Here is a 16131-nt window from a genome sequence, read left to right on the forward strand (position 1 = left end):
TACAGTGGCTATGATATTCCCTGACCACAATTCTGATATTACTGTCTTTTTGTGTCTCATCACAGCATTGCTTATCTTCTCCCACAGCACGGTGGATTTGTTTCCCTATTTGTCAGATTCTCCCACCAGGATCTACCTGTGCTGGCAGATCTGCATGGCAAATCATATGCTGTGACCAGTCCTTCTGAAATGGTGCTTAAACACCATCCAGCCTCCAACATTCTCCCATGTAGCGTTCAGTTTTTGTGGTTTGTTGAAGAAGCTGCCAGATGATGCATAACTAGAAGGATCATGCTGTTTGTCAGCATCTTTCTTCAAAATGATTTAATATTCTACATATTCCTCAATACTTCTGATCTGGGATGTCTTAAAAGCTCAGAAATTACTTACCTCCAATTAAGTAATTGCAGCAGTTTCTCAAAGTACCTAGGTTCCCATGATACTACAGAACATGTTTTTTTCTAAATGCCTAAGAAGTGTAAATGTCTCATTTCCAGAAATACGAGTGAGAGTTAGGTGTTCCTTCTTGCAGCACATTTATCCTATTTAGGTGTTTTCCAAAGACCCACTAGGCAGAAATCTACACATTTAGCTAAGCAAGTCTTAAAAAATTGGTTATTAACATGACATGAGAAAAACAGAAATAAAAATACTGCAAAGGATCATAATTAATCTCTAAGTTGTTTTCCAGTCCAGTGTTCTTCATGGCTTTTGATGCTTGTGTTTTTGGGAGAGGGCTGTAGGATGTTGTGCTGTATGTAGACAAATAAATCTCAAACTAAAGTCCTTTGCAAAGGTTTGATTCACGTACTTGTCTATAGGCACCTGGTGATACCATTTGAGATGCCTTAGCTTCCTGTGTACTCCATATGGCCTCTGGCTGGGCACTGTTAAAAGGGAACCAATCATACATCGCATCTGGCAGCTACCTGAGGAGGACTGAGATCCTTGAGGATGTCTGAAAAGATAGGGAGTACCTTTATGTGCAGACAATTACATAGGAGCCTCTAGTCCTTTGTTCGTACATAAGTTGTAAAATCATACAATAACAATAACAATAACAAAGGGGCAAATCCTACAAAATACACTGAAATAGTTAAAAGAAAACTGTAAAAAATCCAGCGGAAGAAAAGAGTTCCCCTCTGTCATCAAGTATTCAGTTTCAAATAGAACTACTAAATTAGCTTTATACTGGACTCTCTGCATAATGGGAAGTAAGAAGTGCTTATGGCTGGACCTCAAACTACACAGTCAACAGAACTCAAACCCACTGACTGGAACAGAGATATGGATTTGATTCTTATTTTCACAGGAAGTGGAAGCATTGCTCACTTCCTATATCTTTGGTCATTTTTACTTGAAACTCTTTGCGGGAAAGTTCAAAATAGGCTAGAGGGGAAGGAATGTGAATACCAACTCAGTGTCTGGAAAAAATTAATGTAGTGTTCATCAAAACCATAGAAAGCCGTGCTCGACGACTATGAGGTGCTAGACCATAAATAACTGTGTAACTCTGTGTGAATATAACCATTGGCAAAATCTCAACTAATACTGTTTTATATTATTCAAAACACTCGCATACTGAACTCACCAGAACACCCTCAAATCTATTCACATAACCGTTATTCAGCAGAATATATTAATTACAGATAGATCTTGACAGCTATGACCAGCTTCAAAAAAGCACTCTGACATAAAATTTTAACCAGTGATTGCACTTAAAGCAAAAGCTTTTTTCTGGGTTTAGATCACTTGTTGTACTGATCTCTATTTTATTTTTTTGTAAATATCATTACTATATTTTATCCTTCCTTATTAAGGAGTTTGGAAATATCTGATGGTGTTCAACTTTTCTTCTTGCTCAAGATCGTTTCTGGCATAGCAAGCACGACATGGTTATAGCCTTCTACCTTTCTCATCTGAAAGATGTGAGTGATTGTACAAGATGCTAGTCTGTGGCAATCACATCCACTGCATCACTGAATTTAGACTTCAGACCTGCCAATTATTTCACACTTCTTGCAGAGTTCACACAGTTGGCTTCTGCTTGGCATTCTATTGCAGCTGGGGATCAAACACACACATTTATTCAGCACTTACACAGATCCTTTGATTTGGTGAATGAGATCACAGAGCAGGAATCAAGCTGTCGCAAGTCCACGCCGTCCTAAGAAAGCCTCCTGCTCACAGAAGTCCTGCTAGGGGATATGATACAGTGTCTGGATGCATCCCAGTTGCCCAACTCTCTGTTAGCCCATCACTCAGTGCTCCCTCCATCCCCTGGCCCAGCACAGCATTCTTACAGGTACTAAAATAAATGGGACCTGAGAGCACTGATATCTGATACCATACAATGCACAGAACTTGCAGTTTATTATAAAGCAGACAGTGCTATAAATCCCTCTATATTATATTTAGTAATGGTATCATTTGTGTCATTCAGCAAAGTGATCTTGATAGTTTTGTAAAACCCCACGGCTTTGGATAAATCACTTCCATAGTGAAGTATTTGACTGATGAGACACTAACTGTCCTACAGTGAGAAAATTATTCAGGCTGGGAAGATGACAGGTTCAGAGAACGAAAAACAATAAGCCACAGAGAAGCTGGAAAGAACAGCATGTACAAAAGACCAAAGGGCAATTGTCAGAATCCCTGAGTAATGACCATAACAACAGGTGCTAAAACATACAATACAACTATATAGTACTAGCCAATTTCTAAACTGGCAGAAAGCTCAATGGCCAAGTGAAACTCTTTATAAGTAAAAGAGTCTCATTAGCACAAAGAAAGGGACAAATAAAAATGGCTAGGTTTTGTTTGCAATACCCATTACAGTCGCCTGCAATGTGAAAGAGCTCCCTGTTTTCTATTTCCATTTGATCTCCCTGTGCTATAACTAAAATAATAGCTGCCAAGTGAAAAAATAAGTAGAAACTTCAGTTAAAATTATCTGTGGCCTTGAAATTGTTATAATTTCTTACCTCTCCTTTCTTTCCAACACGATCCCTGTCTTACCAAGTTCAATATATAATTATTTTAATTTTTCCTCATAAAGATGTTTATCCTTTCTTACCTAGCCTGCCTGTCAGATCTTGTTATAATTTACAAAAATCTGAAATATGGTATTCTGATAAACCTGTCAGAATAATGACACAGAGACATATATTAATCATCATGACAGGGTGTCCATGTTATTCTGGGAAAGACAGAAAATATTATTAATAACAGTCTAAATGTAATTTATATGAATATATAAACCCTTACTGGTGGTTCCCATGTACTAATAAACTTGAAATCTTATCAGGTATTAATTGCTAATAAGCTTGATTCATTATGACTTATTCTGCACAGATTTTTTGTTCATGACAGTGAAGTAAGCAGACATCAGGATGGAGTATTCCTGAAAATGAAAAAAAAGTTTTGGTTATCTATAGGCCTGCCAAATACAAAATAACACTTATTCTAAAGAATATCAGAGTGTCTGTGTTGGTCTTCAGTACCTATGTTACTCCGAGATTTTTTTTTTTAGTATAGATTTACAAACACTTTACAGGAGAAAATAGAGAAACTATTGTACTGCTACACAGCAGAGCTGAGCTACCTAGAGATAAGAAGTGGTATCAAGCTGTCATTTGGGGAAATGTTGAACCCAGATTCTTTAGGTCCAGGCAGGGAAACCTGAAGAGAGATTTATCTTCTCCCATATAATTGCTAATGACTTCAGCGTTGAATTCAAGAGTTCTAAGAACAGAAAACATAAACCCCAGAGAATGATTTTTGTTTGAAAGGCACATTAGCTTTAATCCTAAGCATATGTCCCTGCCTCCTGCACGAATATAGGAAAATCCAACAGAATACGCAATGCCATCCTTTGATTTATTTCTCTGACTGCTCATGCTTCAGCTTTGTCATCAAGTGGTCTATTTCAGCCTCCTCTGTGCACCTCACATTGCTTCTCTTTTTGCTGTTTCTCATGGCAGCTCTTCTTGCTGCTACTGCCTCCTGAGTCACACACACAGATTTAGGCATGAACATTTAATGGCAAAGGCCTTTGAAAATTATAGAACTAATTTTTTAAAATTGTTTTTGTCTAGTTGATAGCTTGGAGCACCAAAACAAACAGAATCGTTAAATGGTTCAGTGGACCTAAGATCAAGACCTGTGAGCAAGATCCTCTATTATCCTTTCACTGTTGAAAGTAATTGTTGCTAATTGAACAAGTCTTTTTATTCCTAATATAGCTCAAGAGACTGTATCCTGAGCTGCTGGAAATAGATCTGGTTCTGCTGAAGTCAGCTCCGCTAATCTGATAGCAACTGAGGAACTGTTATAAGGAGAGAAACAGTTAACCCATTGCTTAACTGCATGTGCTGTATGATCAGCTATTGCAACCAAAATACATATCTCAAAACTTGGGCTGATCAAGAAAAACAATGACCACAGTTGTCTTTGCCTAATTTTATGTGAGAAGCTATGAAATACACACTTTGATATCAGTAGACTAAAAGACATCCAATAGAATATGACGAAGTTAAAACCTAAAATATGCTGGAAGGTCTGCAAGCAGATAGCAGCCATTGTTTTCTAAATGGTTTTAAAATCAAATTCCCCTTTGCAAGAAAGAAAGCTTCTCTCCTCCCTACCTAAGTTTAAATGCAACTGCAATCATCCAGCAAGCAACGAAACCCACAGTTATTGTGTATAAATTTAAAATGTTTAAAAAATAAATAATCAAATCCAGCACATATTCTAATCAGGCATAAAAAGAGCTCAGAATAATGCGTGGGGTCTATCTGCCACATCTTAAATCCTGGCACAGTGAATGGAAAAAACCCATCCCACCAATCACCAAAACGACTTCCCGTAAGGGCAACCTTAGATAGAGCTGTAAGATATAGATCTGTTTAAACACATCACACCAGCCTGATTATCGAAAGTAAAATTATATACAAGCAATATTTTCTGTGGCAGTAGTGAATATTAAAAATGAAAGAATGTAATTTAGGAAGAGATTAAAAAATTTGCAAATTATAAATACAGTATTATTTATTTTACAATCAGTCCTGGTTCCTTCACTCAGCTAGGTTAAGAGAGCCTATAAAATAATTCCAGTAAAAACTCCACCTCACTGTATTTCTCTGCCTGGTGCTTCACGTACTCCTGTTTTACTAGGTGTTGCAGCAGTTCACACCTGTAATGAAATGCCAGTACCACACTGAACTGCTGTGCAGTCAGGTAAATCTCAGAGTTTAAAAGACTCCATATAATCGAGTCTGATGTTGATACCCGTCTGTAGAGATAGGTGAAACAGATGTATCATGAACAGAACAGCACACTGCATCATATGGTCCTAAGCAGAGGGCCAAATTCTACTTAGCCCCCTTGCTAAATCCAATGCTATTTACTTAGAAATCTTATTTTACTATAATTATTGTTGTTTACCACTTACTTATTTTCTGCCTGTTTGCTTGAGCTATTCCAAGTGTCCAACCATTACCTTTAGTTCTTACTACCCTGCAGTTACATTGTTCAAAAAAAAATATCTATAAACCACTGAAGAAGGTGACCCATTACGAAGAGGGCTTGTTAAAGATCACTCATGTTAAGCTCATAGGCATGGCAGATATCACACGTTTACCATACATGTAAGAAGACACCAAGTCCCATTTTTTTTTTGAGTAAGAGACTTTCCAAAACTAAGAAACATCAAGAGCCATTGCCCAAAAATATAGGACACAGCTAGATCCTACCTATGACTGAGCTACATGTGTACCAGGCACTGGGACCAAGAAGGAAGTGCCAGGAATAGGGGATTATTGAATGCAGAAACAGATTGAAGATCCAAAGCAAGTACAGAAGTAGCATAAAACCCCAGCATGTAGCAAGTAGTCACGCAGCCCAGGGATGAACAGTTTCTGGGAGAGGATTGTCTAGAGAGAGGCTTGCTACTATGAACAAAGAAACTGCTGCTGCTGCTGCTGTGGAAAGAGGAACTGCCTCTAAACTCACAAGAGAATATCTTAAAAGTGTGATCTTGTTTTGTTTCCAGCATACAGAACCTTGTATTAACCAGTTACACACGTCACAGTGAAGACAATATAGAAAATTTACAAACAATACACAGACCAGCAGTATTTAAACACTGGCGAGTAATTCTGTATTGGCTGTGATAGGCTCTCCTACTTTGAGGTCACCACAATGGAAAAGGAGACAGGACCACCTGGCATAAAAACAGCTTTCAGATACAGAAGTTTTCACCTCTGGTGTCTTCCTGGATTGGTTAGCAAAGACAGGAATTGTATATTGTGGAAACAGATAAAACTGCTGCATTTATCTTTTTAGGTCACTTGCAGAAGTTTACAGGTTGAGATGCAACATTGTGAGCAGTAAAATATTTTCTGTAAAAGTTGTCTATTAAAAGTACAGGTCTCATAAAAAAAAAATTATTTTAAATGCTTACCAAAACAGAGACATGCAGTTAGTAGGTAGCTTTTCAGATCCTGGTCTACACTGCACTAAAAGAATACTGTACAACACCAGACTCCCACGAACAAAAGTCCTGGCAATCAGCATAGAACCAAACCTGCATTAGCTTAAACCAGAGGCCTAGGAGTGCTTCTGAGCTCCCTTCTTTGAGTGTGATCAGCTGCATGTGCCCCCATCAGGGCCTAAAACCTTCCCTTTCTCACCTCCTGCTTGTGGCTTCTGCACAGGATGATACCTAAATCCGAACGGTGAAAAGAACAGTATCCCCAGGTTTTGCAAAGGTAGCACCTCATCCCATGTAGGTAGGTGATTTGCTTTTCTACTAGTTTTCTACCTATTTATAAGGAGGTAATTGAACACAATTATATGGTCTGAAAGCCTTTTTCAATACCACTACCCTCTGCAATAGAAAGCATACCTTCAGGTCACAGAACTTCCAAACTGTCTGCAAAGTTTTTACTGTGTTCATATTATCCGTCAAGGAACCATGTGAAGCAACTGAACTCAAGTATTACTGCTCTGGACAATAGTTTTGCAAAACCATATAGCATTTAGCCCTATTCTGCTTAAGCTTAGCATAAGGTGCATTAGTATGTATCTGTTTCAGAAATCAGGACTAGGCAAGTACACAAAAGGAGTACTTCTAGAGTCAAACGGCATGCAAGATCCAACAACCCCTAACTGAACACAGGAAAAGCAGAAGACAAAGCAGGGCTCAGTTGCAGAATGTGTTAGTTAGCATCTTATTCAGCATCCTAAACTAAACACGCTCTGAAACAATTCTGTGCAGATGCCCTGACCAAACAGTCCTGAACGCACTCTGCCAACGACCTAAAATGACTGGGCTGATGACCAATTTCTTAATATCTTGAAATAGGTAATATTTTGGTAGCTGAAAATATGCCAAAGGGTAATTTTCAAACACAAAATAATGCTGAAACAAGAATTGGATAGTAATCAAGCTAGGAAAACGTGTGACATTAAAAATAATTTCAAGTCAAACACGAGCTGCATTCACTGCCATGATGGCAGTTTCAAGGTTATTCACCTAAAAACACAACTTGTCTTGCTTTTTGTGCTCCTCTTCCACTTTGTCTAGCTTTTTACAGCAGGAGCAAAAAATACAAGAAGAGCTTGGCTAATAAGTCTTGATCTATATCGAGACCTAATTCAAGGCTGTGATTACACTATTTCTAACAATAAGGCTTGGCACCACAAACAGGGCTTCAGAGACAGCAGTGGCTGGCATCTTTTAAAATTATCCATGGGCTCAATAAGCAGTTGGTCAGCAAGATGCTGGATTCTCATATCTGGTCTGAGTCTAGCAAAAGGACTCCAAAACAAGTGTTTTATTTTAAAATATGAGTGTGGGAGAAAATAGATGCTCTGATTTTTACCGAAAAAATTCCTGACTACGAGAGGGAAAGAAAGCAAAGAGTTTGAAGATACTTAGGTATCCCTGAGTACATGTATCTGACTTAAAAATATTTCAGGAATAACAGGCTATTTACGTACTCTCACCACTTAACACAGAAAGCACAACAGAGTGGCATCTCTGCTAAGATTAAGGAATGTCTTAAAAACAACATTTAAAATCAATATGTAGACTGATGGTTTAAATAACTTTAAAACACAATTTCTCATCTCTGAATGCATCTTCTAGACATAAAGGGCATTTTCAGTTAAAAAAAGGGTCACAGCAATAAATGAGCTTTCATCTAAACTAGTATCTTTCTCATGAAAATGTATTTGTATGACTTGTCTGCATAACTTCGAACTTAAAAGTGTTTGTTCTTTTTCTCATTTCCAGACTTTAAAAAGAGTCCCTACAGGGAGGCTTTCTCTCTAAGCTGCAGACCTGTTTTGCCTCAAGTTTTTAAGTTACGCAACAAGCAAAAGGAAAATGAAACTCTAATTCTGTACTCCGTGCTGTTTTCTGAGTTAGGAGGTAATTACAAAGTCGATTAATGAAGAGGAACTGAAGAAAAGTGAAAAAATTGCTCAATTTCCCCTCTAAACCAGAAAGAAATATAGGGAGGAAAAGGAAGCGACCAAAACCTCAAATTCTGAGAATTCTAAGTCTGTAATTAAAAGAGCAAAGACTTCAACTTAGAAAAACTCTATTTTGAATTCTAAGGTATTGAAACAATTTTAAACTGTTCATTAAACTATCTACTATATTTTGTGACTCTAGCCTTCAAATCCAAGATAAGAATAGAGTTATCATTCCTTGTTGAAACACAGCCTTTGGCAAGGCTTCAGAGCATTGCTGCTGTTATAAGAATGGAAACAAGACAGCACAATTTGTCCTGAGGACACTACAGAATGTTTCATCTTTGAAGACTGAAGCTGTAAAATGAAATTCGGGCAAGAAAAATCTCATGTTTTTTAAAAACAATCTGTGTATTTCTTCATCAGCACAAGAGATTATGACCTCTGAGAACCCCAATATCAAACTTCACACTTAACAGGATCCCAGCAAACTCATTCAGTTTAGACTTAAAAAGGATCTACATCTTAGGAAAACAAATGGTGTTTTAAAATATATTTGCTAAGAGACTGTGAAAATATTTAGGCAGAATCATCTGATCTGTGTTAGATGTAAGGTCAAAAATGTGATTTCTTCAGTTACCCTTTCCTTCGTCATTCCTTACAGTCATACCTTAACATCTCTGATAACATCTAGTTTTCAACTTCCACTTTAGATAAAAACCAGACTTGTATGTGTTCACTTATGTTAGTTGTGGTCACTCCTAACCTACTGTTTTTTAAAAGCAAAAAATGTGATAGTTACAGTGACTTCAAACACAACCTCATTTTCTTAGGATACATGTGCCCTAAGAAACAAGTATGCCAGCTATTGATCTACTAGATATCACTTAATCATGCCCTTCCTAATTTTGTCATGCCTATATGCTTCAAGAACAATATTTGAGGACCTCAATGCACTTCAGCTCAAAACACTGTGTATGACGAGGACTTCAGAAGTGTATGGTTTCATAGGTAGAAATTCAAGTACAGAAATACTAAGGTATTTAGTCATTCCAGTTAAACAACCAAATCAGTTTAATCTTGTGCAGCTTGTTCAGGATTACCCAAGAAGTTTATGGTCTCAACCCCCAGCTTAAAATACCCACTGGTGAACTACCCATCCTTATCTGAATGTCTCTGAAGATACACACTGATGTCCTATATAGCAGAGACTTAGGCTGTAGATCTAGGTACAAGCTGTGTCTGCAAGTCATCAGTTCCTAAATGACAATTCTATGCAATTTACCATTTACAGACTGTGATTAATACATTTGCTAAAAATATTCATCCATTAATTTAGTTGTAATGTCGTATAGAAGAAAAACCAACTAGAGAATACCACTACACTAGGAAGACATTCTTCAATACTCCCACACTACACACTTGGTGAAGGCAGGGTGCCTGCAAAAAATGAAGACTTACAAAGCTCACTTGCAAGCCACACGAATGAAAGGCTTGTTCTTTGTTATGATTTCCATTTATTTTCCTAGAGAAAGAAGTCCTTTTACAGGGATATTGAGTATTTTAATGCATGAAGTAATACAGCAAACTGAAATGCCAAGATGATATGTTGTAAATTCATCACTCCCTAAGCCAGCTGCTTCTTGTCAGAAAAGGAAAGTTCCTTTTAAGTGTCTTTTGAGACTGATATATTATAAAACAAGTTATATGACAAGACTCTTTGTACTGTATGTCATCAGGTATTTCTAAAAGCATAAATTATGACTAATTATTTTTTAAATGGAAAAAAGAATTATTTCAGACAAGCAATCCAGCAAACAATAATTCCAATTCTGATGTTACAGAAAATGAGAAATTATTCCCCCAGCAGTGCTTTCAGTAACACTAGAAAGATAATTTCAAACACCTCGACACACAAATTTCCAACACTTAAATTCAACAAATACTTTGATTTAGCAGTAGCTTATGCTTTTAAATCCCTTATGAAATTAAATATTTAAAATAGTTTCCACAATATTATTTCAATTTTTTTTTTTTAATCCATACTTATTTTTGCAGAAGCCTTAACTTAATCAAATTGATAGGATATTTGGCCCTGTTCCTTCACAGGAAAGCATACAAATTCTGTAGTGGCTTTTCAAAAGCTAAGTAATGAAATTTCATTCAAATATGTAGTTAATAAAGTCCTTATTCACTTTATTAGGTATTTAGTCTCTAGAAAGCTCTTTAATTTCATAACCTCCTATTTTTAATACAATTTATATTATTCTGGTTTGTGTATTTTTTGTGTCAGAATAAATGGTATTTCAATAAAATAGTTGTCATTTGTGACTATTCGTCAGAGTTGTGAATTCTCATGATATTTTGTAACTGTACTCCTCATTAGTCCTCTTCCTTTTCTTCCTTATTAGTATGTTGTCTCTTAATGACAACCTCAGAATATTTTGACAAAATTAACTTTAAAAATATATTTCTTTATATAGTTGCATGGTTGTGCCAAAACATAATAAATATACCACAATTATATGGCTGTCACACAGTACTTGATTGTCTGTACCCATGGCAAATGCAGATAAAAATAAAGACAGAAAGGATAATCTCTGCAGAATTAATTCCCACAGAATGATAATGACACTTTTATTTAGTCTATCGAGTAGGTAGGTGCCCACAACATGCTCATGGTCCTTAACTCCCAGGCACAAAACCAAATACAAAATAAATCTCTATGGACTAAGGAAGAGATAAGGGATGTGCTCAAATCTTACCTGGATTTCATGGAGTCAAAATGCCACAAAAGCACACACCTGGAGGTGCTTCTGAGTCCCAAAGATCAGATATGTGAACATGACATGAATAACAGAGCTAGGGAGGGAAAAGCAAGCTCGCCTTTATTCTGGTCACCTGCTGTTGTCCTTCTTCCTTTCTGTCTATCTGTCTGCTTTGCAATACAGATGCATACTTTACACAAAATTTGTGAGTAGGTGCTGGCTGAGTCTGAGGCTACACATTCATGGCCTACCTGCGTAACTTTAGTCTTCAAGGATAACCGAGCCCATTGTTCCAGGATTGTATTGAAACACACAGTGATCATGCACCTGATTACCATGTCTCTCTTCTTTCATATCAATTCTGCTTTTTTATATGCTTTCTGTGTAACCATACATGTGAAATAAAGAAAAAACCTAACCAACTAATAATTGACCAGAATTATGTTTGGAATAGCCATAAGAACTACTGCCACTGAAGATAAGCAAAAGAAAAGCTTTGCCAGTCCTGGAAATCATTGGGTTCATTGTGAATAGTTCCCAACCAGCAACTAAGCACCAGCCAGCCACTTGCTTGCTACCCCTCACACTCACAGCAGGATGGGGGAAAGAATTATACCAGCGAAAGTAAAAAAAAACCTCTAGTCTGTCAAGATAAATACAGCTTAATAAATGAAGAAAAGGTTGGTTTTTTTTAAATAGTGATGCAAAGGCAACCACTCGCCACCCTCACAAGCAGATCAATGCCCAGCCAGTCCCCACACAATAGCTACCTTGGGAAGATCAGCCCCCAGCTTTATTGCTGAGCCTGATGCTATATGGCATTGAATAACCCTTTGGTCAGCTGGGGCCATCTCTCCAGCTGTGTCCTCTCCCAGCCTCCTTGCAGGCAGGGCAGCGTGAGAAACAGAGAAGGCCTTGACATTGTGCAAGCACTACTCAGCAATAGCTAAAACATTGCTGTATTATCAACACTCTTTTGGTCACAGATCTACAACACAGCAACATACAAGCTGCTACAAATAACACTAACTCCATCCCAGCCAGGCCTGGCACAGAGTTCAAATCAAATCTTTGCCTTCACTATTTATACTCATCTCTTCTTGCATTTCTATCACCTACCTGTCACTGCGGTGACTGAGTCTGTTTAGAGAAATAAAAATCCACAAAGAAGGTTTCAAAGCAGATTACTTGCCTCTACCAAGCTACTGCAAAATCTTTCTGCTTCATCTCTGCCTGCGTGATCCCCTAAGCACCATCATAAGCATGAGAGGTCAGCCAGACTTCATGGAGTGTCTGTCAGTCAGAAATTGGCCTCAGATGTTCATTGTGATAGCTGAATACACATCAGTGTAAATGGTTCTTGACTTGTCTTTGCAGTTGCTTTCCAGCATGGGTGATTATAAATCTCTATAAATTTTCTGTGGGAGTGGTGATGTTAAAAGTGAAATGACACACCTTCACACATGTGCCTTGTTTGTACCTGAAAATGACCCACCAACTCTTCTGTTGTGATGGTGCACATTTACCATAAAGCCAGGACCTGTTTGTGCTGTCATCTCAACAGATGGATATAGCCTATAAAAATAGAACTAAAATTATACTTGCACTGCAACATTGTATGAAATCTGTGGAGAAAGCAATGAGATTTGTGATTAAAAGGAATCATAGGAGACAGTTGATAGCACCTGTAATTTCTTTATCTAGTATTACCTGACTTTGAGGCCCCAAAATGATTGTATTTGCCCGTTTCCTGTTAATTCTGCAGTTACTGATAGCAATTAAGCTGAATTTCAAGCTAGAAAATGTTATTTGATTTTCAGAATTTGTGTTAGTATTCCTTCCCAAATAGCCCTGGCTGGCAAAAGAGAATACCACCATGAACTGTCATTCTGAGAGTAGCCAGATTATCCATACGGCATGGCTTTCTCCAACATTGACCCAGAGCTGATGACAGAAAGGAGACAACCCTGTTGCCTCTCTCATACAGCTCAGTGCTGATGCCTTTCCAGTGAGGCCACAACAGGCGACACTCCTACCGAGGTTTGCCTGCCCCATGCTCTGTGTCGCATAACTGTTCTATCCATTCACTCCCAAGAACAAATAGCTTTTTCAGCTGCTTTTTTTTTTTTTTCCCCCTCACAGAATCACAGAATCATAGAATGGTTGGGGCTGGAAAGGACCTTAAAGATCATCCAGTTCTAAACCCCAGTCGTGGGCAAGGATGCCTTCCACTTGATCAGGTTGCTCATAGCCTCATTCAACCTGGCCTTGAACACCTCCAGAGATGAGGCATCCACAACCTCCCTGGGCAACCTGTGCGAGTGCCTCACCACTCTTACAATGCAGAATTTCTTCCTTACATCTACTCTAAATCCACCCTCTTTCAGTTTAAAGCCATTGCCTCTTGTTCTGTCAGTACAAGGCCTTGTAAAAAGTCTTTCTTGTAGCTCCCTTTACATACTGAAAGGCTGCTATAAGACATTCCTGGCGTCTTCTCTTCCCCAGGCTGAACAACTTTCATCCTGTCTTCATGGAAGTGCTCCAGCCCTCTGATCATCTTCATGGCCCTTCTCTGCACTCTCTCCAACAGGTCCGTGTCCTTACATTGGAGGTTCCAGAGCTGGATGCGGTACTCCAGGTGGGGCTGAGCAACCTGCCAATGCCTCACCACCCTCACAGTAAACAATTTCTTCCTAGTATCTAATCTAAATTATCCCTTTTTCAGCTTAAAACCATCACCCCTTGTCCTATCCCTGCACTCCCTGATAAAAAAACCTCTCCCCAGCTTTCCTGTAGGCCCCCTTAATTATTGGGATGCACATTCATGACTGCACTGAAAATAATGAAACAGGAACACGAGAAAACCCACAAAAGGCAGATGTAAACATGGTAACTTTTAATTCTTAGACAGACTGTATACATTTTTTTTCTCTTCAGATATATATACTCAGTGTGCTTTGGGTGAGAAAGTGGCTTTCTCCTTTAATTTTGGGGAATAACCGGTTTGTTTTTTCATTCCTACTGCAGCCCATCAGTATAAATGAGTTAGTGCTTCCCTCAAGGATGTGTTCCCAACACTTTGGAGTTGGGATAAATCGTGAAGAAATGGATTAACTCATGTATCACGGCGAAACCACTCTCCAACGACTGTTGGAACTATTGGAATGGGTCCAGAGGAGGGCTACAAAGATGATCGGAGGGCTGGAGCACCTCTCATACAAGAACAGGCTGGGAGAGTTGTTCAGCCTGGAGAAGGCTCTGAGGAGACCTTACACGGACCTTCCAGTACCTGAAAGGGCCTACAAGAAAGCTGGGGAGAGGGACCGTTTACAAAGGCTTGTAGTGATAGGGCAAGGGGAAACGGGTATAAACTGGAGAGGGGCAGATTTATACTAGGCATAAGGAAGAATTTCTTCACCATGAGAGTGGTGAGGCACTGGCACAGGCTGCCCAGGGAAGCTGTGGCTGCCCCATCCCTGGAGGTGTTCAAGGCCAGGTTGGATGGGCCTTGGGCAGCCTGATCGAGTTGGACATTGCTGCCCATGTCAGGGGGGTTGGAACTGGATGATCTTTAAGGTCCTTTCCAACCCAAACTGTTCTATGGTTCTACGACTCTGGAGAGCGATAGCAAGCGAACATGCCTGAAGCCGCTTCCCAGGGACAGCTGGAAGAGCGGAGGGAAGGAACGGCTCCTATTCCACCCAGATTCCAGGCGGATTCCCCCCGGATCTCTCCGCGTCCCCCGCCCGCTCCTGCCCGCAGCCGTCGCCGCGCAACCGGGAAACAACGGCGGCGCCGGGCGGGGCTCGGGCGCTACAGCGGGGCTGTTTGCGGGGAACTCGGCGGGGCCCGCTCCCAGCAGCCCTCCTGGGAATCGCAGCATCTTTCGGTTGGAAAAGACCGAGCGAGAGGCTGGAGGGGAGCCCTGCGGGACGGAGGGGGCCGGAGGGAGGCAGCAGCGCCCCCGCAGCCCAGGGGTGCCGCGTCCTGCGCAACCAGCCCCGCGCCGCCGCCAGCACCCGGTGCGGGTTTGGGCGCCGCGAAAACCATCGCGAGCTACGGGAGAGTGTCCGGAGGAGGCCACAGAGCTGGGGAAGCGTGTGGAGGAGGAGGTGTGTGAGGAGCGGCTGAAGTCACTTGGTCTGTTCAGCCTGGAGGAGACTGAGGGGGGACCATAGAGCAGTTTACTGCTTCCTCACAGGGGAAGGAGGAGGAGGAGCTGATCTCTTCTCTCTGGTGACCAGTGATAGGGGCGAGGGAATGGTAGGGTGATGTGCCAGAGGAGGTTTAGGTTGGATATAAGGAAAAGTTCTTCACTCAGAGGGTGGTGAAGCACTGGAACAGCTCCCCAGGGAAGCAGTCCTGGCGCCAAGCCTGAAAATATTCAAGAAGCATTTGGACAGTACGCTCAGACGCATGGTCTGAATGTTGAGGTTGTCTTGTACAAGGATAAGAGTCAGTCTCGATCCTCCTCGGTCCCTTCCAACACAGGTTGTTATGTGATTCTGTAATTCCAAGTGGCCAAGAAGGCGAACAGCGTCGTGGCAGATATAAGAGTTGCCAGGGAAGTGATTGTCCCCCTGTACCTGACAGTAATGAGGCTGTACCTCAAATCCTGTGTTCAGGTTTGGGCTGTTTACTCCAAGAAAGACGCTGAGGGAGTGGATTGTGTCCAGGGAAGGGCAGCAGAGCTGGTGAAAAGTCTGGAGCACAAGTCTTATGAGGAACAGCTGAGGGGACTGGGGCTGTTTAGTGTGGAGAAGAGGAGGCTGAAGGGAGACCTCATTGCTCTCTACAGCTACCTGAAAGGAGGTGGTGGTGAGGTTGATGTTGGTCTCTTCTCCCAAGGGACAAGTGATAGGACCAGAGGAAATGGCCTCAA

General features: G+C 40.2%; 1 protein-coding gene across 1 annotated transcript in view; it reads left to right on the plus strand.

The window, feature by feature from the left end:
• Positions 1–15043: 15043 nt before the first annotated feature.
• The window catches only part of ARMC3 (armadillo repeat containing 3), a 63108-nt gene continuing 62020 nt past the window's right edge, over positions 15044–16131 (plus strand). Inside the window, exon 1 of the mRNA XM_054059086.1 lies at positions 15044–15361. The gene's annotated coding sequence lies outside the window, so the exon portion shown is untranslated. The remainder of the gene's footprint in view (positions 15362–16131) is intronic.

The sequence above is a fragment of the Cuculus canorus genome, chromosome 2 (genome assembly GCF_017976375.1).
Source record: "Cuculus canorus isolate bCucCan1 chromosome 2, bCucCan1.pri, whole genome shotgun sequence".
NCBI lineage: Eukaryota > Metazoa > Chordata > Aves > Cuculiformes > Cuculidae > Cuculus > Cuculus canorus.